This window comes from Myotis myotis, unplaced genomic scaffold (assembly GCF_014108235.1).
Source record: "Myotis myotis isolate mMyoMyo1 unplaced genomic scaffold, mMyoMyo1.p scaffold_m19_p_3, whole genome shotgun sequence".
Taxonomy (NCBI): domain Eukaryota; kingdom Metazoa; phylum Chordata; class Mammalia; order Chiroptera; family Vespertilionidae; genus Myotis; species Myotis myotis.
The window spans coordinates 189,857,056-189,882,094 of record NW_023416335.1 but is presented as its reverse complement, the minus strand read 5'-3'; the positions used below and the strand labels follow the sequence as shown (position 1 = coordinate 189,882,094).

The window sequence follows — 25,039 nt, the reverse complement described above, 5'->3', positions numbered from 1 at the left end:
CAGGTGGAATGAGCATATTAAATTAGGGGAAAAATAGAGAACTGCTCAGATCTAGAGGATTCCAGAATTATCTCCAACATTCTGAAGGTAAGCTGTCCTTCCTTTTTTCAGATCCAGCAAACATATACTGAACAACTACTATATGTATATATATATCAGGTATTATGTTTTTTTATTTTGTTTTCTTAGATTCTACATATAAGGAAATCAGATGGGATTTGTCTTTCTCTGACTCAGAAATAATATATCTTAAATTAGACATTCTCCCTCTGATTATTTTCTATTCCTAGGATTACTAATCGATAGCAATTTCCCCAGCCCAGAATAAGGGATGTCCAGAAGAAGAAAAAGTCAAAAAGCTTCTCCACAGCAAAAGAAACCGTCCTTAAAATGCAAAGGGAAGCCAGGTGTGGGAAAACATATTTGTCAATGATATACCTGATAAGGGGTTAATTTAAAAAATATATAAAGAACTCGTACAACTCAACAAGAAGAAGACAAACAATCCAATTTTTTTAAAAAAAATGGACACTTCTCCAAAGAGGACATATAGATAGACAATAGACATATGAAAAAAAATGCTTAACAAATAACAAGGGTTGGAGAGGATATGAAGAAAAGGAAACCCTAATGCACTGCTGTTGGGAATGCAGACTGGTGCAGCCACAGTGGGGGGTGGGGGGAACAGTATGGAGTTTCTAAAAAAAATTAAAAATGGAACTGCCTTTTGAGCCAGTGATTCCACTTCTGTGAATATATCTTAAGAATCCCAAGTAGCCGAAACTGGTTTGGCTCAGTGGATAGAGCGTCGGCTTGTGGACTGAAGGGTCCCAGGTTCAATTCCGGTCAGGGACATGTACCTGGGTTGCGGGCACATCCCCAGTAGGAGCTGTGCAGGAGGCAGCTGACCGATGTTTCTCTCTCATCGATGTTTCTAACTCTCTATCTCTCTCCCTTCCTCTCTGTAAAAAAATCAATAAAATATATATATATATATAAAAAGAATCCCAAGTACCAATCAGAAAGAATATATGCACCCATATGTTCATAGCAGCATTATTTACAATATCTAAGATCTGGAAAGAGCCCAAGTACTCTTCAATAGATGAGTGGATAAAAAAGCTGTGGTACATTTATACTGTGGAATACTATGCAGCTGCAAACATGAAGGGTCTCTTTGAGACCTCATGGATGGACCTGGAGAGTATTATTCTAAGTGAAACAAGCCAGTCAGAGAAAGACAACTATCACATGATCTCACTTATATGTGGAATCTAAAGAATAAAATAAACTGACGAACAAAATAGATCCAGAGACATAGAAACATGGAACTGACAGATCTCAGAGGGAAGGTGGGAGAGGCAACAGGAAGAGATTAACCAAAGAACCTATATACCTGTACGCATAGCCCATGGGCACGTACAATAGTGAGGTGAAGGCCGGGGGTGAGGTAGGAGCCAGATGGAGGGGAGCAAAGGGGAGGAAAAGGGGGACATCTGTAATACTCTCAACAATAAAAATAAATTTAAAGAAAGAAGAGGGAAGCCCGACCGGTGTGGCCCACTGGTTGAGCGTCGACCTATGAACCAGGAGGTCATGGTTTGACTCCCAGTCAGGGCACACGCCCAGGTTGCGGGCTCAATCCTCCAGTGTGGGGCATGATCAGGAGGCAGCTGATCACTGATTCTCTCTCATCATTGATGTTTTGATCTCCCTCTCTCGCTCCCTCCCTCTCTGAAATTAATTTAAAAAAATTTTAAAAAGAAGAGGAAAAAGTCAAGAACACACAAAGAGCACCCCCCTCTAAACACAGATTTGCCCCTGACCCATCTGTGTCTCCTTCCTCCTACCTGGGTAACTCTCCAGAAGACACCTGGGTGTGCTGCTCTCCTGGCTTCTTTCAGACACCTTGTTCCTACTGTTGTCGGTCACATTGTATTTTCAGGGATCAGCCTCCCTCTTTGCAACTCATCCCGCTCGGCTTTTCCTTCTAAAAGAAGGATTTCTGGTACATTCGAAATCTTTTGGTGTTTCCCCTCTTAAGTAAGGAGACCAATTCTGTTTTCTGGCCTCTACTCCAGCCTGTTCTAGCACACTGCCCTCTGGCAGAGAGGAGGCCCCAGCTGAGGAGGATGGAAAGACAGCCTGCAAATGATTTCAGGAACACACACACACACACACACACACACACACACACTCACACACACACTCACACACACACACAGCACACACTCACAGGCACGTGTCCCACAGTGCGTGCACACAGTTTCTCATTCTCTGGTAAACGCATCCCAGACCCAGGCAGGCAGAGGCACAAATGGCCAGGGGATTTCACAATCAGGAAATCCACTCAGCTGCTGTTTCACTCAGTCTGCTGTCAAACAGGGTGTGTCACTGTAAAGATTCCAAACATGAAATGTAATCCCAGGTAAACAAAAACAAATACCTGGCAAGATAAAAAAGACACTTCTGGGAACACTTAACCAGCTCATTCTACACAGCCAGGAGCGAACAGCAGATGTCCCCTCAGGAGTGGGTGTGCTTGCTTCAGAGCTGGGTGCCTCTGGGCGCTGACCTGGTGCTAAGATAACCGAGTTGGAGGTTCAGAGTTCTAGTTCTGGTTTGGTAAGTAATTCGTTGAATGTCTGGAGGCCTGACCTTGCCATTCCTTCCCTTCCTAGTTTAAGGACCAGGGCCCTCCTGCGGGCAGTGAAGAAGCATTAGAGAGCAGCAGGAAGTGAATCACACCGGAACAGGGCTGGCCAACCAACAAGGCCCCTCAACCAGTTATTCCACCTTGCCTCTCTCAAATTCTTCATCTTCCTATCCATGTCATGGCAGCCCCAGAATCTCACAAGTGTTTGTTCCTATTCCTACTCTGCCTATAATTTCCTAAGAGGTAGTAGTAAGAGAAGAAGCTTTGGAGTCGGGCTTCTATTTGAAAGCTGAGTTCTACCAGCCATCATGACTGTGTACGAGGTATTCTAACTGTCTGAGCCTCTGAAAAGTGGAGACAAGAATATCTACCATCCAAGTCCTGGCAAGTGTAGCTTAGTGGTTAGAGTGTTGCCCAAAGAGTCACAAGTTTGACTCCTGGTTAAGGGCACGTACCTTTGTTGTGGGTTTGCTCCCCGCCCTTGGTTGGGGCGCCTGTGGGAGGCAACCAGTCAATGTGTCTCTCACATTTCTGTTTCTCTCCCCCTCTCTCCCTTCCACTCTCTCTGAAAAGCAATGATAAAAAGATCCTCAGGTGAGGATTAACAACAACAACAAAAAATCCACCATCCAAGACTGTTAAAAGTGTTGACATAAAAAAGTCCAAACCTATAGAGAATTGTTATGAGTTTATATGGGTCAAACTGACACATGCCAGGGAGCAAGATCTAAGATGCTCCAGGAAATAACAGTTTTGCCGTTTCTTTTATGCATTTGAAATGAAGGAAAAGGGAGAAAGCAAAGCGGGGGTTGGATTACAAAATAGTTAAGATTATGTGCTCTCCTGTGGGTGGTTATTTCAAAAGTGTGTTAACCTAGATACACAAAAACAATGGAGAGGGCTTGATTGAGGCAAAGATAAACCTTTTACTAAAAAGTTTTACCTGGGGCATAACTACTCATCATGACCTGCCCAGTTAGGAATTTATGCTCAAATCACCCTGTAAGGTTACTTTCCATAGAAACCCCTCCCCCCCTTTTTTTAATCTACAAAAGTTATATAGGATAATTCATGTAAAGTACCTAACACAGTGCCAGGCCGATTACAATCAATATGCACCAGTCTCTCCCGTCCTCCCTCCCTTCTTCACCTGTCTCCCATACTGAGAGGCAGTCATATAGCTGTACCAGTCAGGAATGGTTGAATTAAGTCTTAATCTATGTATATAAAAGGCAAATATGCAAAGTCTCCTACAGTTCAACTGGTCACTATGATGTGCACTGACCACCAGGGGGCAGATGCTCAATACAGGAGCTGCTGAGCTGCAGTGACTTGGCAGCAGCTGTTCTCAGGTAATGCACCCTGAAACCAGAGAGGAGGGAGCCCGATTCCTCATGGGGGCCGTATGATTCCACCTTCTGCAATGGGTGATGTTGTTGCTGAGGCACTGTCGGCCCTGAATCTGGTTTACTGCACACTTGCGTTTGTGTTCCACACCCTGTACAACAGCAACTTTACAGAGCGCCCTCTTGCACTCTGGGACCCCTCAGGGGATGTCGGAGAGCCGGTTTCGACCTGATCCCCGCAGGCTAGGCAGAGGGACCCTACCTGCTGGAGGGACCCTGCTCACTCCACAGATGCCGGGGAGGGACCTCAGGAGGTTGGCTCCAGGGCGTGTCCAGCCCATCTAGCCCAGTCCTGCCCCACTGGCCACTTTCTAATTAATTTCCTTTCAATGTGCACGAATCCATGCACTGGGTCACTAGTATTTCATAATAAGGAAATGGAAAGGTAGAAAGGCTGGAAGGCAGAACAGGAACATGTTTCTGTTCTAGCAAGAATTCATTTGTGTACTGTAATTACTTTTCAGACCAAGGGCTCCAACTTAGTGTTTGAAAGCAGAGACATCAAAGAAGAAAATTGGCTGAGGGTGACAGAAAACGCAGAAGGTAGGGGAGGGAACCTTCCCAAAGACCTGGTGATCAGAATTAAAGATGAGGGAGAAGCACTAAATCAAGATTTGTGGCTTCTTAGAAGGTTCTGTTGTCCTAAAGTCAAGGTGAAGACCTGGAGTTAAGTTCTTCTTGTTGCTTGGTAAAGGCATTATCCTTCCTACCTGGGAGAGAGCCAAGTTGGAACTTCCAGGAACAAAGTTAATGTATCACCTCCAGGAAACTGTGGTAGAGAAAACACAGGGGCCAGTGTCAGAGATGAATGGATGTATCTTAACCTTGTAAAGCCTTAGTTTCCTAATTTTTACAACTAAGATAATTATGCTCACTTGCCTGAAAGGATTCTATTGAGAATTAATGAGAACATAAACATGTTCTTCAGTGGTAACAGTTACATATTCCTGTTCTAGCAAGAATTCTTTAGTGTACCATAATTACTTTTCAGACCAAGGGTTCCAGCTCAGTGTTTCTGAATATTATGTTGTACTGGAGGTTCTCTAACTTTAACTATGACTACCCCACCACAATGGTCTCCAGGGGATGTGGCTTTCTTGCAAAGCATTGGCATAAATGTGGGTAAAATCCCTTTCCTCTTAATATTGGTGTAATGCAATGAAAGTGTCAAAAGACTAACTAAATATTGAGAGAATAGTTGGAAAACAAATTCAATGAGCTAAAAGTGCAGAACCAGTGTGGATGTGCATGGATGTGGATGTGGGTGTGTGAGGTGTGTAAGCATGTATTTTCTTAAGTAGAAAATTGCAATTCTACTATAACTGACTTCTTATCTTCATACAAGAGGCCAATGCACAAAATTCGTGTAAGGGTAGGCCCTCGCAGCCTCAGCTTCGTCCGTCAGGTCATCTGGAAGGTCATTCTGCTGTCTGGCCATTTGGTCAATTTGCATATTACACTTTCATTAACCACACTGCAGCCCAACAGCTGCCACCCTCAGCCATCTGCCTTAATCCCTTACTTAGTGCTCCTGAATTTACTAGTGTATGCATAAGATGCTGTTTTCAGGCACTTCTTTCCTTAAGGTCTTTTTACTAGTACATCTTCCACAATAAAGGCCAAAGGGCATATTTCTAGGATCCAGTTCACTTTCATTTTTGTTACCAGTTTCAGAAGCATAGCCCAGTCCATTTCTGAAATCCAGTAAACCCATCTCTACTACTAATTAGCTGTGTACTCTTGAGCAAATTCAGCTCTCCTAAGCCTCAGTTTTCTCATCCGTTAAACTGGGTTTACAATATTATCTCATGAAGAGCCAGTGTAAAAAGTAAATGATACTTAGAACAATAGCTAGTGCATAGTAGTATAAGTATAGGAATAAAAATATTCCTGTAATAATTATTATTATCACTTTTCTAATTATGACATCTTCAAATGACCTCTCCTTTTTTTGGATAAGAACTTCATACTATGCAGCATAACTATGATGACATAACACCATAATTAAGATACTCATATGTCTACATATCACATAGGAATAAGATAATTATTTCCTGAGATCTAAGATTAATGCATCCTTACAGTAAATCTTACCTGGGCTTCTACTATAATTTTCTCATCTTCCTCTGTAAAGTATCTGCTTCTTTCAAATCTTAAATTTTCAACTACCCTGTTCTTTTTTTATATAAATTACTTCAGAGTTTTTGAATTTAAATTCATTCTTTAGGTTGATTTATGACCAAAAAAAAATGGAACTGAATGAAATAAAGTGATGGTTGGGGGTGGGGGAGGGGTTCTATGGAAAGCAACCTCGCAGGGTAATCTGATCATAAATCCCTAACTAGGCAGGTAATGGTAGGTAGTCATGCATGTCCCAGGCACATAACTTCTTTAGTAAAAAAGTTTATCATTGCCTTAAGCAAGCCTTGTCCATTGTTTCTATGCATCTGAGTTAATACACTATTGAAATAACTACACTCAAGAGAGAACATAGTCTTGTTAACTATCCTATAAACTAATCCCTGATTTGTTTTCCTCCACCTCCACGTAATTTCAGACACATAAAGGAAACTGCAACTGTTATTCTCAGGGGCATTTGAGATCTTGCTTCCTGGCATATATCATCAGTTTGGTTCAAATAAACTCTTATAAAATTTTTTTAAAAAGAAAAAAGAAGGTTCTAGAAGAAATGTACAGTGAAAGGGAGTAATTCTGTCCCAATACATGCAAAGGAATCATGAGGTCTGTTATGGCCCTGGGTCAACAACTTCCTGTGTGTGACCGTGAGCTAATTAACATCTCTGTCAGAGGGTTGTATGTAAAGGATTATGAAACATATAAAGAGTAAAAAGACAAGGCATCTATCGCTATCCAGTGCAGAATATCTCAGAAAGCACAACTATGATGAAACCAAAAACATAAAAAACATATTTACATACAAGAGGATTCAGAAGTGTAAAACAAGAGGAAGGGTGGACAACAGTTTTTCTCTATCATTTTAAGTGAGGAATTTAGTACCTTATATCCATCCCTCAACGTGGGTATGTAACCCAGTCCTTCTAATAGAATCTGTATTTGCTGTTAACAGGAAGAGCAAGAGCTACAAAAAGAGATCAAGAATTGTAGATGTATCCCTACAAAGACGCAGAAAGCAGCTCAAAGCAAAGGGATATGAGCATCGCAAAACAAAACAAAAAACCTGCCACCTCCCTGGGTTCTTCTGGGTTCTTGATTTGTCCTGGGAAACAAAACTGTGACAGTAACGTGAACTTTAAAGGTTTGTTTGATCTTATCTTTTGAAATGAAGAGGCAACAAGGATCCCAATAAAGACAGGACAGAACAAAGATAATGAGTTTAGTGTCTAAATTCCAGAAGAAAACCCTCAAAAGTCATTGCTTAATATTTATTTAAACTGAACAAAAACATATTAAATGCTGGTCACCACCTCTTGCTCTGGTTTCCTCTTCTGTATGTCTCCCCTAACATATTCTTGGACCTTTTCTCCAGTGTCCTGGTAAGAAGGTATTGTGTCCTCAATCCGCATTATTTCTCCCTTCTTTTCCACTAACCTCGTCTCTTTCCATGTGTCAGATGGGGCAGAGTTCAGGCAATAAATCAAATGGAGTGTTAAACTCCACCCTTGCTCTGCTCCTCCTTAACTGACATTTATGCCCAGCCCTGCTTCCTTGATACTGGATTTTGCTTTCCACTATGGCTTAGTACATTTTATGGCATATAGTTAAAGTGACAAACATTTATATAACACTCACCATGTGTTAGGCACTGTTCTAAGTATTTCACATCTAAGAAAATGGGTCACAGAGAAGTAACTTGCTCCAGATCCCAGAGCTAGTAAACAGGGATTTGGATCTTCAGGCAGGTCCTGTGGCTTTAAAATCTGCTTCCCAGGTAGATTCTCATAAACTTTTTTTTTTTCAAATTAGAATTATCTTTAACATTGCTTTAGGTTTTTGTTTATTGAGATATAATTCACGTACCATGAAATTTACCCTTTTAAAATGTACAATTTGGTGATTTGTAGTGTATTCACAAAGTTTTGTAACCATCACTCCTATCTAATTTTAGAATATTTTCATCAGCCCCAAAAAGAAACTAGTACCAATAGCAATCACTCCCCAATGCCCAATCCCTGGCAATCACTACTTTATTTTCTGTCTTTATGGATTTGCCTATTTTGGACATTTCATGTAAATTGAATCACACAATTTGTGGCCTTTTGTATCTAGCTTCTTTAACATTCACCTGTTTTGAAGATTCATCTATTGTGTTAGTAAGGGTTCTCTAGAAAAACCCAGCCAATAGGATATACATATGTGTCATGAGGAGATTTATTATAGGGATTGGCTCATGAGGTTCTGGAGGCCAAGACGCCCCATTATCTGCCAAACCAAGAAAACAGGTGGCATAATTCAGTCCAAGGTTAAAGGTCTGAGAACCAGGGGTCACTATTTAAGTCCTAAAGTCAGAAGGTCAGAGAAACAGGGGCTCCAATGTTAGAGGGAAATAAAGATGGATATCACGCTTGGCCAGAGTGGCTCAGTGGCAGAGTGTCAACCTATGAACCAGGAGGCCACAGTTCAATTCCCAGTCAGGGCATATACACAGGTTGTGGGCTTGATTCCCAGTGTGGGGAGTGCAGGAGATAATCCATCAACAATTCTCTCTCATCATTGATGTTTCTATCTCTTTCTCCCCCTCTCCCTGCCTCTCTAAAGTTTCTCTCTCTCTCTCTCTCTCTCTCTCTCTCTCTATATATATATATATATATATATATATATATATATATATGTATTATATATATAATATATATAGATAGATATAGATATATCTATAGATATATAGGTATATAGATATGTAGATATATAGGCATATAGACACATAGATATATAGATATATATTTTAAAGATGGACATCACAGGTTGCCTTTTTGTCCTATTCAAAACTTCTTTTTTTATAATAGCCTCTCTAACTGATGTGAAATGGGTATCTCATTGTGGTTTTGATTTGCATTTCCCTGATGATTAATAATACTGAGCATCCTTTAATGTACTCATTGGCCATTTATATATATACTTTGGAGAAATGTCTATTCAAATCCTTTACCCATTTTTAAATTGGGCTATTTGTCTATTATTGTTGAGCTGTAAGTGTTCTTTATATATTCTGAATACTAAACCATTATGTGATATATGATTTGCAATATTTCCTCCCATTTTGTCTGTTTGTGTGTTTTGGGTTGCTGTTGTTTTTTTTGGGTTTTTTTTACTTTTGATAGTGTCCTTTGAAGCACAATAATTTCTAATTTTGATAAAGTCCAATTTATCTATTTTTGGGGGGTTGCTTGTGCTTTTGGTGTCATAGTTAAGAAACTTGCTTAACTTAAATCATGAAGATTTATACCTATGTTTTTTTAAGAAATTTATAGATATAGGTCTTTGATCAATTTTGAGTTAAGTTCTGCATATGGTGTGAGGCAGGGATTCACCATCATTTTTTGCATGTGGATATCCAGTTGTTTTAGCAGTTTGTCAAAAGACACTTCTTCCCCTAATGAATTATTTTGGCACCCTCTCAAAAATCAAACAGCCATAGGCATATGGGTTTATTTCAGGACTCAATTCTATTCTGTTGGTCCATATGTGTATCCTTATGCCAAGAGCACAGCCTTAATTACTGAGCTTGCAGTAAGTTTTAAAATCGTTCAGTATGAGTCTTCCAACTTTGTTCTCTTTTTGAAGACTGTTTTAGATAGTCTAAATCCCTTTGTTCCCTATGTGAATGTTATAATCAGCTTGACCTTTTTCAGAAAAAAAATCCATCTGGAATTTTGGCAGTTATATATATATAAATTCTGGGAGTACTGCCATCTTACAAATATTGTCTTTCTACATAAGAACACAGATTGCCTTTCCAGTTATTTAGATTTTCTTTAATTTCTTTCCATGATAGTTTTCAGTTTCAAGTGTACAAGTCTCATTTGTTGTTGATGATAACATTTACAGTTCCATGTCCTCTAAAGATTAAAAAAGAATTTGTGTGCAATTTGGTGATACCAAGGTCTGTCCTGTCTCTAAGAAAATCAGTTCTAGATCAGGTTGGGCAGCACATGCCTCCTAATTACTGGCCAGACACGCCATCTTCGTCTAGCACCGCGGCATAACATAGGCCACCACTGATCTTCTCATATCCGATTAAGTACACAGAGCCCTACGTTTTGTAGCTCTGACTGTCAGACCTAGTTTATTTTCTTCGATAGCCTTGAGTTGGTCTACATGTCTCAGGTTGCCATGAAATGGTGGAACTAGAGAGAATATCCAAAGTATCACATCTCTAAATTCCTATCAACATAAATGCTTCTACATATCTAACCTACAGAGAGCACGGCTCTCTGGGTACCCAAAATATGTTTGATTGAGGTTTAAATAAAAGCCATAAAGGTGCAGTCCCCAATATCATTTTTGAACCCCGTAACTCAGGTATGAAGATATGGGGATTTCCAGCTGGCACAGAAAGATCTATCCAGGGTTCACTGAACTTCTTTTTGTGAGTGATTTATCTCACACATGATCTGAATATCTATGAACTCACAACCTGTGGCCTTGCTGATATTATCAAATCTTTATTGCTAATCAGTTTGTAGATAACCTAAGCTCATACTTTCATTTTTAAGTCAGTGTGTCTGTTTCTCAATCCATGTTAACTCAGTGAATTAAAAATAATCAATTTTAATATCAGCCCAAGAAGAGTAGACTTAGAAAGATAAAAGTGGTGATGGTGAAGAGGAGATGATTTATGGATCATTATAAAATTACATTTGAAAAAATAAAATAAAATCACATTTGGTTCACCTGCATTTCTTTTTTCTTAATCCCACAAAAATTGAATTAGCCTTCAAAGCTACTGGTATCTTCAAATTTATAATAGAAAGCCACTTCAGAATAATTTGTGGCTGCTTTAACAACCTCATATTGCATGTGAGACTAAGATCTAAGTGAAAAGGTGACTGGCCTTGGGTCAGGAAAATAAATCAGAGATCTAATCAGATGTGGGACCTCCTGATTATGAATCCATTCATCTTAAGAGTAGAACATGGGTGAGGACATGAAAGACAGGGAGTGAAATTGAGGACACTTGGTATTATGGAAACTGCTTAGGCTCCAAGAAGGCATGCAAAGACAGCAAGTTCAACTTAGTGGCAAAAAGCCATTCTTTGGAGGAGCCATTACGGGAGCTGGAACTGCCAATTAATCCTGATCAAGATGACAGCCTCCCAAAAGCACGGAGACTTCGTGGCAGAGCCCATGGGGGAAAAGCCAGTGGGGAGCCTGGCCGGGATTGGTGAAGTCCTGGGCAAGAAGCTGGAGGAAAGGTGCTTTGACAAGGCTTATGTGGTCCTTGGCCAGTTTCTGGTGCTAAAGAAGATGAAGAACTCTTCTGGGAATGGCTAAAGGACACATGTGGCCCCAATGCCAGGCAGTCCCAGGACTGCTTTGGGTGCCTTCGAGAGTGGTGTGACACCTTCTTGTGATGCTCTCTGGGGAGCCCCCAATCCCAAACCCCAGCCTTGAGTCTTCAGAGTTTGCAGCTGAGTGGGGGTTACTCCCTTGTCCTCTACAAAGGAAAGGATTGCTGTCTACTCACCACCGATGTCCTCCGGGTCTTTGGGGGAGTTCTCTCCCCTCATCATTTCAACTTTTTTGGAATTCTCACTCTTGCATGCATCTCCCTTCTCTTTCCTCTGCCAGTTTCAGGCCAATAATCAGCTTTTCTGAGTGGATTTCTGGCCCCTTCCCTCACCCCCACTCTCACCTCTGGTCTGTTTAATGACATTTGGCTTCTCTTTTGGCAAAACAGTCACTGTCCATATAAAGTTTTTTAAATCAATAAAGTTAGTGGCCTTCCAGAAAAAATCAGTTTTTTCCCCACACTCTAAATGAAGTAGCTATATCTTCTGTGCCACTATAGTCATATCTCCCTGCTAAAGAAGCAATAAAAACAGCAACCCTGGCTCCATTTCTTATTCTGCCTGGCAAGCACACTATGGAATGCAATGCGTGTTCCACAGATTCCGTAGAATTCTGAATGCGCACAACCAGAGAGCCCTTTGAAAGCAACCAAAATACCTAACCTCCATAACTTACTGATGAGGAAACAGCCACAGAATTTAGGTGTCTTCCAACAGCTAATTAGCACCTAAGCTGAGACTAGTATTGTGTGTCTTGAATGGCCATCTTATGCTCTTTCACTATCATTTTCCATTACTCAGGATATTTGACTGGATATTTGATTTCTTTTTATTCAGTTAAGTTTTGTGGGGGTGAGGATAAGGAGGAAGACCCTAGCTCTTGAAATTTCTCATGTGCGTAGACTTTCATAGCTTCTTCTGCCTGCCAGGCCTTTGGGCTGTAAATGCATCTGGACTAGCCTCTGGAAATCTTCCCCACATACCTCCAAGGCTGAAGACCAGAGACTACTAGTATACATTCCAGTTGTATATTCACTGGTGGCATTGCAGGGCTTTAAGAATATTCGAGTAACTACTCTGCTTCATTCTTCTTCCTCCATCAGAACTCATTTTGACTCATAGTCAGATATCATCCCCAAAGAACACTAAAGGGGTCAGTCAGTGAGACCGACGGAGAAATCACAGATGTAGGAGGCAGGGCAGGTTCAGATCAGACTGACTAGATTTGCTGCATCTGCTTATAAATCTGAGGGAAAACCAGACAGGCCAGATAGATTGTCAGCATTCCCTTCATCCCCTCCCCGCCCCGCTCCTTCCTGAAACAAGCCAAGACTGTGACTTCCAAGATTCAGATAAGCAAGTCCTTCCCTCTAACTGGCCAGAGGCAGCACTAATTTGGAGCCGGTGGAAGGGGCATCAGTGAGCACTCAGACAAGGATCAACTGGAGCTTTCCTGTCTGGGCCCCGCCAGGCCCAGCTGCCTTAAAAGGGACTCTGAAGAAGTTGATTCTAATGACACACACTTCTAGGCATGGCTTCAACATACATTTGGTTCTCATAGCTGATTATTATCAGAATAAAAGGTGCATAGGATCATCTTCTCTGAAGTCCAAATTATCATCTTGGGCAAATATTTTTCATCATTCAGTTGCTAGCATATGAATATAACATAAATTACATCTCCTGGAGTCACTCAACATAATACCCTGCATTTACCTAATAATATAGTATATCTGGTTAAATCATTCAACAACTGATTATAAGACAAAAACTAATAATTTTGAAGCTTTCTCCAGAAAGCTACCTGGCTTAAATTCTGAGTATTATATGTGTATTATTGAGATTTTCTTGTGGCCACAATGTACCTTTTGAAACACATATGTTTCCCCTTAACCTTTAGCATCTGCTACAATTTGTTCTTAGTAGAATTCTCACACAGCCTACAATTACTAGTGTATACATATGATAATTCTCATTTAGATCAGTGTTCTAAAAATAGCACCATATTTCTATGTATTTTGTTACCAGACAACTTCAAGAATCACTGTTAAATATATAAAGATGGGCCTGTTTACTGTAGCTGAGGCTATAACATGTTAACTGCTGTAGAATGAAACATTAAAATGGGTTTCCTTTTCATTTATAATTCTTGCCAGTAATTTAGTCCGCAAAAGTATGAAAGAGAAGGACTGAAAAATGCAATCATACCATAGCTGGTTTAGCTCAGTAGATAGAGTGTCGACCTGCTGACCCGAAGGGTCCCCGGTTCGATTCCAGTCAAGGGCACATACCTCGTTTGCAGGCTCCTCTCTGGCCCAGGTCCTGGTCAGGGCTTGTGCAGGAGGCAACCAATTGATTCTAAAAATCAATGGAAAAATATCCTTGGATGAGGATTTAAAAAAAAAAAGCAATCATTATCTTCAAGTTGCTTTGACCATGGCATTGTTAGCAATTGGCTGTCCATATACCTTGCTACTGCAGTGTCTAGAAGGCTTATTATTATACATGAGAAAACAGGTTGAGTTGAAAGGCAGACAATGCTTAGAAGCTGAGATGTAGCTGAGGGCTATAGAAAGTGGAAACATCAGGAAATCATTCTGTTGCCTGAAGACTAACCCTTAGGGCAGCAGTTCTCAACCTGTGGGTTGCCAACCTGTGGGTCGAGACCCCTTTGGGGGTCGAATGACCCTTTCACAGGGGTCACCTAAGACCATTGGAAAACACATATATAATTACATATTGTTTTTGTGATTAATCACTATGCTTTATGTTCAATTTGTAACAATGAAAATACATCCTGCATATCAGATATTTACATTACAACTCATAACAGTAGCAAAATGACAGTTATGAAGTAGCAACAAAAATAACTTTATGGTTGGGGGTCACCACAACATGAGGGACTGTATTAAAGGGTCGCGGCATTAGGAAGGTTGAGAACCACTGCCTTAGGGAGTGGCATTCACAGCATAATAAAGCTGGGATCTGCGCTGCCCAATTCAGCTGGAGTTGTAGGAAGGGAAAGTAGTGGAGATGGATAGTGAGTTAAGAGGGTAAGAGTAAATTCAGGAAAAGCTCGAGTCAAGGGATGGATAGGAACTCCTTCACTCCACCCCATTTTCCTTCCCATATGCAGAAGTGATTAAACTCTAACCTATCTCCTCACGACTATTCTGGTTAGGAAATTCAGAGACATTATGAGAAGTTAAAAATTAAAAGAATTTTGTGTCTTTCTTAAGCCTGAAAGAATCCCCTGAGATTTCCCAATCTACATCAACCCTTCATTTTCCAAGAGAAGAAAGTAATAAGAATAAAATAACTCAGGCCCAGCTGGTATGACTAGTGGATTGAGCATCGTGCCATGCACCAAGAGGTCACTGCTTAAATTCCTGGTCAGGGAACATGCCCAGGTAGTGGGCTCATTCCCAATAGGGGACAGAATCAATGTTACTCTCTCATTGATGTTTCTTTCTCTCTCTCTCTCTGTCTCTCTCCCTCCCTCCCTCCCTCCCTCCTCACCTCCCTCCCTCCCTCTTTTCCTCTCTAAAATCAATAAAAACACATTTTTTTAAAAAAAAAACTCAGAACACTGAGGTAAGTGCCTTGTTCTGTGCTCACAAAAAGAGAGTCAGAGCTTAAAACAGAATGCGGGCCCTTGGACTCAAGACAGGACTCTTTCCACGCTACACTGATGTCTGTGCAATTAGCTGCTTTTTCTTTGTGTACATTCATTCCCTTCAACTTTCATTTTCCCCGGTTAGGAACTTTGTCCAAGAAATGATATGCTAGTGTAATCATTGAATACCCAGCCTATTTAATCTGCACTTAATTAGTTTGACTTTTATTATCTGTTTCTTCCCAACCAGACAGTAATTTCCTTAAGGGCCCAGTCAGCTTCTTTAGGTCCTTTATGAGCAGAGCCAAGAAGTAGGCACAGAGCAATAGCCACATCTAAAGTCATGGCATTTTGGAAACTAAACCACTCAAACTAGGTTGGTAGGGAAAACAAAATGAAGTGACAGAGTTAGAAGAAAAACCATGAAACCTTCATGACAACAGGAATTTAGGAACATAAAAAAAGAAAGAATTTAGGGACTTAGGCTATTTTCTTCATCACTGTACTCTTTACTCATTGCTATATCCCCTAGCACCTAGGGTGACTAGTGTCAGGCACATATCAAGATTCATACGCTTACCTGGCCTGTGTGCCTCAGTGGTTGAGCAATCAACCTATGAACCAGGAGGTCATGGTTGGATTCCTGGTCAGGGCTCGATCCCCAGTAGGGGGCATGTAGGAGACAGCCAATCAATGATTTTCTTTCATCATTGATGTTTCTATCTCTCTCCCTCTCCTTATCTCTCTGAAATCAATAAAAACATATTTTTAAAAATATTAATATGCTTGTTCAATAAATAAATCACTAAATTCACCTATAAAAATAGCATTGGATCTAAAATAACCATTTGCAACAGCATAGATGGAGCTGGAGAGCATTATGCTAAGCGAAATAAGTCAGTCAGAGAAAGACAAATATCACATGATCTCACTCATTTGTGGATTATAATGGACAACATAAACTGATGAACAAAAATAGATCCAGAGACAGAGAAACATCGATCAGATGCTCAAACCTCCGGGTGGGGGTAAGGGGGAGAGATCAACCAAAGGACTTGTATGCATGCATATAAGTATAACCAATGGACACAGACAACAGGGGGTAAGGATGAGGGCATTAAGGGGGGGGGCAACAGGGGGATAAGGACATATATGTAATGCCTTAATCAATAAAGAAAAAAAGAAGTTAGGAAAAAAAGAATTTTACTGTTCTAATCTTTAGATTTTTCTTCCTCAATATTTCAGCTTAAACTGTTTAGCTGTCCTCAAAAAATTAAATAAATAAAAAATAACATAAATTTTATCAGAAAATAATGTAAACAAATTCATTAGGTATTACTAAAAGTACAAGTGGGGTTGGGGAGTAATTTTGAAGTGTTACATGGGAAGATCATGGTACCCAGGTTTCTGCTCAGTGGGGAAACATTTTTAGTTCTACCATTAGGCAGGATGCTATTTTTCTCTATAAAAGGAATATAAAGTTTTTTACTACACATAGCAAGCAAAATAGTGACTCTTCAGAGTGAAAACAGAACAATAAACCCAACAAAGAAAACCTAGGCATTGACAGCTCAGTGTGGCAGGCAGATAATGGCCCCCAAAGATGTCCAAATCTTCAGAACTGTGAATCCGTTAGTTTTTAATAGTGTTAAACTAGCACCGGGAAATTAAGATTGCAGATGGATTCATGAACTGACCTTAAAATAGGAAGGTTATCTTGGATTCCCCATTGAGTCCAATGTCACCACAAGGATCCTGAAATGTGGAAGAAGGCAGAAGTGTTGGTGTCAGCGTAGGGATGTGAGAAAGACTTGATGTGGCTTGAAGATGGAGGAAGGGAGTCATGAACCAAGGAATGCAGGCAGCTTCAGATTCTTCCCTCCAGCCTACAGAAGGAACACAGACCTGCCTACCCCTCTCAGACTTCCGACCTCCAGAAATGTAAGACAAAATCCATGTTGTTGGAAGCCATCACGTTTGTGGTAATTTGTTAACGCAAGAACAGGAAAATAGCTCACTCAAGTTAGAACAAAACAGAGCTGCAGAATCATGTAACTCCCGGTAGGCGTTTGGAGCACATACTTGCAGGAGCTGGTTGGGAAGAGTTGCAAAAGGTGGGAAAACCAAGTTTCTGCAGAAGAAAACTCAAATAGATGTGATGCTCAACTGACTTTCAGCATGTGCATAATTAGAGAACTAGGCATTGTTATGGGTTGAAACGTGCTGACCCAAAATTCCTATGTTGGAAGTCCTAGCTTCCAGTACCTCTGAATGTGACCTTGTTGTTCATTGGGAGATAATGGAGGTCATCATAACTACTTCATCAGGGTGGGCCTTCATCTAATATGACTGGTGTCCTTGAAAAGGGGGAGAAATACGAAGATAGACGCATACCAGCTGAACATAAAAATAGTCATCAACAAACTAAAGAAAGAGGCCTGAGGCAGATCCTTCCCTCACAACCCTGACAAAACCTTGATCAAGGGCTTCTCACCTCCAGAACTGTGAGATAAATTTCCATTGTTCAAGCCGCTCAACGGAGTCTATGATGCTCACTGAAGCCAATACTTTGTCAGGTCTCTTTGAAAGAGATGGATGGCCCCTCGCGGGCAGTGAGTGGAGCGCCTGCTGTACCGAGGAGGGTGACTGAGGGGGACAGCACAGAGCCGTTTCCAGCTGCAGTTCAGGGTCGGTGTGCTCCACGTTACTGTAGCTTTATTTCCACAACCCCTGATGGCTCTCACTAAGTAGTGGGAAGGAAGCTTGGGCTGAAATATAGGAGAAACTCTGATGGGGAAAGGACTCGCAGCAGAAAGAGGCCACAATCACAGAAATTAAAGGAGACAAAATGGGGCTGAGATTGAAGGGCTGATGATGAAAAAGGAAAGAGATAGAGAAAGAGAAGACGGATGAAGAGAAAACAGTTCAGTCAACAGGGAACAGCCTATCACACTGCACAGGTATTATCTCACAGTCATCATCACAATGACCCTACTTTACAGATGAGAAAGCTGAAGCTGAGAGCGGTTTGCCCAAGGCCACACATGCGTGACTATATAGTCTTGTGACAAGTAATTCCTGTCCCCTGCTTCTCTCTACCTCCCCTCTCTGACTCCCCCTCTCCAGGAATACACCGAGGCCCCTCATCACTGGGCTTTCTGGCTGCTGCTGCTCTTTGCCAAAATCGCTAAGGCAAGTTTAGTCTCTTGTCATAAAAGCATTGAAAGCAAAGCCCGCAAGATGCTTGTTCCAAAGAAATACAGATTCATTCACCTGGTGATTATTGTTTGCTCACATGCAATGCAGCCGCTCACAACCATCCCACTCTGGCCTCCTCCCTCTTTTTCTTTCCGAATGCCAAAGTCCACCCCTACCTGCATCACTGCTTCCTCCACCCCGCACCCTTGTACCCCCAAGCCCCTATTCTCTACCGTGTCCCTCCTTCGGTCACTCTGGTTTCAGATGAACTGGCCCGGCCAGGAAGAAAGAAAGAAAAAAATTGACCGGTTTGGGTAGGGCAAGGTGTGCCAGCCTCAAGGAAATGCTTTTCAGTCCCTCCTTCCCTGTGGGGCGTGGCTGCCGGCGAAGGATGGAGTTTGGGCGGGCTTCCCACAAGGGAAGTCTGTGGGCACTGAGGTTTCTGGGGCTCACCACACACTAGCCTGCGGGAAACCTCTGCTGAAACTGTGAAAGCTGGCCTTGTTGCTGACCTCCATACTCATTTCCTTCCCGAGTGATTGATTGATAGGTATAAAAGCAAACCTCCTTCCGCGTGAAACTGCTCAATCCTGATGAAGCGCAACAGTGCCACCTCAGGTCCGCCCCCAACGCAGCTGCCTTCGTTGGTGCTGAAAATAGTCAGGATTTGAGGTTCAGCTTGATTAATCCCATCGGGGACAATCGCAACCGAGTTGTTGCTGGGTGTACCAAATAGTCTGACCACTGCTATGGCAGGAGGGAATCGAGGAATAAGTGGAAATAAAAATCCCACAGTTAGGTAACTCGTTATTAACATATGCTTTTGAAATACTCTCCATGCCAGGGAATGCAGAGGTGAGCAAGGTAGTTACGTTACCTGCCCACATAGAATTTACAATCACAGGAAACACCAAAAAAAAAAAAAAAAAAAAAAAAAAAAAAAAAAAAAAAAAAAAAAAAAGAAGGAATTCCAAGTTAGATATTAACACCTAAAACAAGTTCAATTTAAGAAATACAGGTCATTGGTAACTTGATTCAGCATTGATAGCATACCAAGCAGAAAGGGGCATCCACTAGAAGGGAAAGGGTTAGGGTACACCGTAATGGGGAGTATGTAGAGACTCAGATACTTCAGTGCTCTAGTCTTCCCTATCAAAATATTTATTTCCGTTAGAGCTCTTTTAAAACGGGATGAACTGTTCTAATTGTCATTGACTTGTACAATTAAAATGGTTATTGGTTAATTTTCTGTTACATAAATTTTACCTCAATTTTTTTTAAAGGATGAAGTCTCATCGGTCAATTGTTCTTCCCATCGTTTATGTCATAATTGATTAATAAAAGCCAGATGAACTGGTAGAAGCTCTATATTATGTAATCTCCCACTCTACTTCCCCAAGGACCCTAATCTTGAGGGCAGAGATTGTGGCTTACTCATTTTTGTAATTCCCACAGTGCCCTAGCATATTGCTAGATAGCCATTCTGATACACAAAATATTCAAAAATCTTGATATTGTCAAGGAGCCATTATAATGATAGAAGTTATAACCTCTAAGACATAAGGACTTTTAAAAATATACATATTTAACAAAGAGGGACAGGCAAAAATTTTCTTACTCCCTAAATGTTATTGGGCAATTCAAACAAATGATGAATTTTTAAATTTCTGAAATAGAGAAAACCCTGGAAATAGCAAGACACAGAAACACCTAAGTACGTACTAAATGCAGTGCTAGTTCAACAGAAGACATAAACAGGAGGTCCCACACATTATACTAATGAATAAGGTGGTTAGAAATCTGTTGTCTCTTTTCTCTCCAAGTGTTCATTACCTTATAATTTCAATTATTACCTCTAACTCATTTTCAGCAATGCTTCAGTTCCACCATCCTGTCAGTGGTTATTTCTGCCTCAGTATTAATTCAATAAGCATTTAAAAGTGCTTGTTCTCTGCTCTGCTCACGTTAAGTACTGAACAGTAGGAAGTCATACTGAGATTTACACTGGGGAACCTCTTCATTCTACAGTTTCCTCCACATGAACCTTTACTAGATCCTGTTTTCCTCTAATCTCCTAACAGCCATTTAGTCACGTTATTTAGTGTATTCTCTCTTGTACAATTCTGCTCGAAGTCTGGTGAGGTGGATAGTCCCGAAACCTATTTATATGGGGCATGTAGAAATCCCTGGGAAATCATCCTACCTAATAAAAGGCTAATATACAAATGACCGAATGGTGGAATGACCGGGTCACTATGATCGCACTGACCACCAGGGGGCAGACACTCAATGCAGGAGCTGCCCCCTGGTGGTCAGTGTGCTCCCACAGGGAGAGCGCTGCTCAGCCAGAAGCCAGGCTCACGGCTGACGAGCACAGCGGCAGTGGTACGAGCCTCTCCCACCTCCATGGCAATGCTAAGGGCAATGCTTAGGCCCACTAAGCCATCAGTCAGACATCCCCCTAGGGTTCCCAGACTGCGAGAAGGCACAGGCCAGGCTGAGGGACTCCCCCCAAGTGCACAAATTTCATGCACTGGGCCTCTAGTTCATTATAAAGAAAAATAGAGCATGAAAGCTTTGCTTAATAACAAGAATAGCTTGGTGTTCAGCATTATGTCTGTATCTTAAATTCCTTTGGCCAAGACCTCATGATTTACAATTGAGTCCTAGGGAAACAAAACTGTAAGTATAATTGATAGAGTTATTTCACACACACACATAAAAACACACACACACACAAAACAATAAACCAACAAAACAAATTACATTAGACCTTGGTTAGCATTGCTTTGGAACTGTTCCAAAGGAATTTGACACACAAGGGAGGGAGACAGATTCTTCCAACTTTACCTGAAAACATGGCTCAGCTTCACTATAGGTAGGCAACAGGGGCTCCACAAGGTGCTGGGGCCTACCTGCAAGGCTTCCTGCACAAGGAAACTGAGCGACCATGATGGAAGCTGTAAGTAGAGTCAGCAGCAATGCCCGGCACCTGTATGGGACTTCTAAGGCACTGAGAGAACAGTAGACAGCAACAGAGGGGATCTAAGTCAGAGCAGGAAAATGGTGGACTCTATTGTAGGTGGGATTTGAGTGGGTGAAATTTATGAGGCATTCCACGACCTTGAGGACCCCCAGGGACAGTTGAGAAAAGGGTTTTTAAGATAAACCAGAGGTTCTGCAACCAACTAAAGGCAAACACAAGAGAACATGGACTATCACTCTCAGTAAGCCCTCATGTTTACCCCAGCTTGGTGTGTCCTAGGGATTGTTGATTATAGGTATACAACTTTCCATGTATACTTGTTCCTTTTTTACATTGTGTATTGGTTTTCTGTTGCTGATGAAACAAATTACTACAAACTTGGTGACCTAAACAATACAAAATTATTATAAAAAAATGTCACATTTCGGGACATTATGCCAACCATATGCTCCACTCATTTCTTCTTCCATTTTCCCCCGCTTCCCTAAGATTCTCAGAATCCTTCAGTGTAATTTAGAGATTATTGGCCTACAGCTAGTTTCCATAGCTTATATCAACATGGACAGGTTGACCTTTCTGGGCCACAAGTTTTCTCACTTGTAAAATGAAGAGGTTGGAGTAAATTAGCCCCAAATCCTTGTCAATTTTCACATCCCAGGATTCTCTAATCCTTGAACACACACAAACTCATCTGGTCCAAATTCTTGCCTCCCCGAGCCATTTACCACAGCAGAACATCTCTGGCAGGTAGTCCAGCTCTGTTTCAACCTTATCAGTGCTGAGGACCTGCTACCAAATAGCTCATTGCATTGTCAAAAATTTTCCTCATACTAAGTAGAAAATGTGGGAGCACAATGACCACCAGAGGGCAGCTTCTGCATTGAGCGTCTGCCCCCTGGTGGTCAGTGTGTGTCATAGTGACCAGTCATTCCCAGTCTTTCTGCTGTTAGGTTCAGTTTGCATAGTACCCTTTTACTATATAGGATAGAGGCCTGGTGCACGGGTGGGGGCCGGCTGTTTGCCCTGAAGCGTGTCCTGGATCAGGGTAAGGGTCCTGCTTGGGTGCCTGGCCAGCCTGGGTGAGGGGCTGATGGCTGTTTGCAGCTGGTCACACCCCCTTCAGGGTGGGGGTCCCCACTGGGGTGCCTGGCCAGTCTGGGTGAGGGGCTGAGGGCCGTTTTCAGGCTGGCGGGTGACTGAAGCTCCCAATCTCTCCTTTTTTCTTTTATTCTGGGACTTATTTACCTTCTATGGCTGTCACTGGAGCTGAGAGCCGGCTTTAGCTCTGAGGCTCGGCTCCAGCTCTGAGACCTCGGCTGCTGAAAGCAGGTATCTGGGTTTGTTTGGGTTCTATAATTGTAACACTGTTGTGGTCCTGCTCACTCCAGCTCTGATGACTGAAAGCAGGTCTCTGGAGCTTGTTTAACTTCTATAACTGCAACATAGTTGCTTAGAGTGCAAGCTCAGAGGCCGGCGGGGAACCTTGACTTCCTCTATCACTGGAGCAAGCAAGCCTCCTGTTCTCTTCAGCTTGCCTGGCTGCTGGCCTCCATCTTGGTTGGCAGTTAATTTGCGTATCTCACTGATTAGCCAATGGGAAGGGTAGCAAAGTTATGGTTAATTACCATTGTTTCTCTATTATTAGATAGGATATGCAAAAATCACCCCTCTGGAGTCTAGATTTTTCCTCTTTTCAGTTGAAACCAAGTACTATTAGCTCCCAGAAGCTTTAATCTGTGTCAACTCTAAGCCTTAAAGAACTTCATTACTTCAAATCTCAAAGTATTAGCCTTTATAAATACATTTTCACACTCCATATGGAGCAATAGTACTTTCAAAAATTGCCTCTATGCATTCAACACTGGAGCCCCTATGATACTGATCTGGCTGAGGTATTTGTGATATGAAAGCTCCCAGATCATTCATGGCAAATAATAGGCAAATATTTCAGTGGTACATGGCTACTTTCTGAATAGGCGCTGTTCCAACACATATGCAAAATTCATGAGCTTCAAATATCAATCACAGCTAATGTGTGACCATGGTATGCCAGTCTTCTAGCTCATCTCTGGCTATGCTATCACCCAAGTAGCCTGTGTCTCTTGGTAAACAGTTCAAGTCCCTGATCCCCTGCTGTGAAAGAACTTATTTCACACCCATCCTCAAATCATATCCAATTGTCTTCTTTCTTGTGTATTTTTATTGTTGATAGTATTACTGTTATCTCCCATTTTCCCCCTTTACCCACCCTGCTCACAGCCCCTACCCATTCCTCCAGGTCTTTACTACCCAATTACCCAGGTCCATGGGCTATGCATGTAAGTATAAGTTCTTTGGTTTATCTCTTCTCGTCCACCCACCCCAACCCCACATTGAGGTATGTCAGTCTGTTCCATGCCTCCCTGCTTCAGGTCTTATTTTGTTGGGCAATTCATTTTGTTCATCAGATTCTACAAATAAGTGAGATCATGTGATTTCTTGTGTATTTTCAACGTGTTTCAGTTTGTACTCATGTCAACGACCTAAGCCAAGACTATTATGCCCAACTGTGCGTTATTTTTTTTCTGTAGAAATAGCTGTAACCCTGAAGCAGATGGTATTTAGAAGCAAAGGTCTTGGAATTACATGAGATAAAGTGTTTATAACTGCAATTTAAAAAGCCCTCAATATCCAAGAGTAAGAGAAAAAAATTATAGAAAGCTGTAATTAAATGGTATATAGCCAGTACAATGATGAATGCATGCTACACACATTAATAGAAAAGCAGTAAAAATATTGGGTGAAAACAAAACTCAGTGCCAAAAGTACAGTATATGGCACATTGTTAAGACATTTAAACAAGGACCAGTTGGAGTGCAGAGATCCACAGAATTTTAAAAAGTTATTTCTAATGATTATTAAATGGTTAGGGTCACCTCAGTTAAAACCTCTTCCCTCTCCCTGAATTTGGGTCAGTTTTTGAATGTTTACCAATCTTTTGCCACATTCCCATAGTATCTGAAACAGAAGTATTTAAACACACACACACACACACACACACACGCACACGCACACGCACACGCACACGCTAATTGGTTGCCTTGAGGGAATCAGGACTGAAATTGAAGACTTTTCTATGAAGTATTTTTTATACCTTTGAATATTTTTGCCTTGTACATATTACCAATTTTGATTTCTTTTTAAGCTTGCAAGGCAATACTCTTGAGCAATCCACTTTCTCCTGCTGGCTGTTTTTTCAACAGGCCCATATGGTCCCTCAGAGTTACCCTCCCCCCTAAATGCCCCCTCCCCACCCAGAATGCTCTTCTCTCAAGATATTCAAGTGGTTATTGATCTTCCGTGTATATATTCTATTATTGTTTAGAAAAGACCCCTCTCCCTCTAGTTAAACATACTTCCTGAAATTATGCCAATTTCTATCCCTTTACTTTTGATTTTTCCCTTACAACATTTGTCATTTGACATTACACATTTGTTTACATATTTGCTTTTTCTCTATATCACTCACTAAAATATAGTAAGTTCATTGCAACTAGAATCTTTTGTTCATTTTTTCCCTCCTAGCCACTAAATGGTGCCTGGCATAACCCTAGGCTCAATATGTACTGAGATAAGTACAAGTAATTTGAAGGTGCAGTGGGTCTGAGACATTATCTACACAGCACTGATATATGCCTTGGTTTCTCAACT

At 41.3% G+C, this 25,039-nt stretch overlaps 1 protein-coding gene and 1 pseudogene across 9 annotated transcripts in view; one reads left to right on the top strand and one right to left on the bottom strand.

The window, feature by feature from the left end:
- Window positions 1-19,276, bottom strand: part of STYK1 (serine/threonine/tyrosine kinase 1) — a 44,144-nt gene extending 24,868 nt beyond the window's left edge. The window contains exons 1-4 of one of the 9 annotated variants that reach the window (XM_036302144.1): window positions 18,928-19,276; window positions 16,863-18,033; window positions 4,773-4,831; window positions 1,851-1,990 (exon numbers count right to left, since the gene is read on the bottom strand). The gene's annotated coding sequence lies outside the window, so the exon portion shown is untranslated. Of the gene's footprint in view, window positions 1-1,850; window positions 4,228-4,772; window positions 8,694-16,862; window positions 18,558-18,927 lie in introns of those variants that run through there. The other 8 variants (XM_036302145.1, XM_036302153.1, XM_036302150.1 and 5 more) reach the window with 8 other exon arrangements.
- Window positions 11,313-11,612, top strand: LOC118652162 (annotated as a pseudogene).
- Window positions 19,277-25,039: the final 5,763 nt, after the last annotated feature.